Raw genomic sequence first — 444 nt, 5'->3', positions numbered from 1 at the left:
AAAAAAAAAAAAAAGATGAAACTGACTACATTTGGAATTTCTGATGGCTGGGTTCCTCATGACACCTTAATATGCTGCAAATGTGCTCTCCTCTTTGAGCCATTTCCACTTGGGTTTCTGACTAATCCCTGGGGACACGGAGAGCCTGTGAAGATGGAGCCAGTGGACATCACAGTTGCTCTTCTTTCTTCTGAATGATTCTTGGTTCGTTTTCTCTCACAGAACTTCACTTCAGTCTACTTCTGCTGAAACTCGTCCCTCTTTTGATTCAGTGATTATATGTAAAAAGGTAACACTTTCTTTGCAGATGGATCCAGAGGAATATCACTACCCTCAAGCTAGCGCGCCATACAGAACAGTAAAATGTTGCTCCCGGGTGGCTAGGAAGTATGCAAATGTGGCCTTCAGAAGGGAGAAACTTGGAGACATTTGGCAGGTAATAAT

Source organism: Mus caroli, chromosome 9, assembly GCF_900094665.2.
Source record: "Mus caroli chromosome 9, CAROLI_EIJ_v1.1, whole genome shotgun sequence".
Classification (NCBI taxonomy): Eukaryota; Metazoa; Chordata; class Mammalia; order Rodentia; family Muridae; genus Mus; species Mus caroli.
This window is presented reverse-complemented; position numbering follows the sequence as displayed.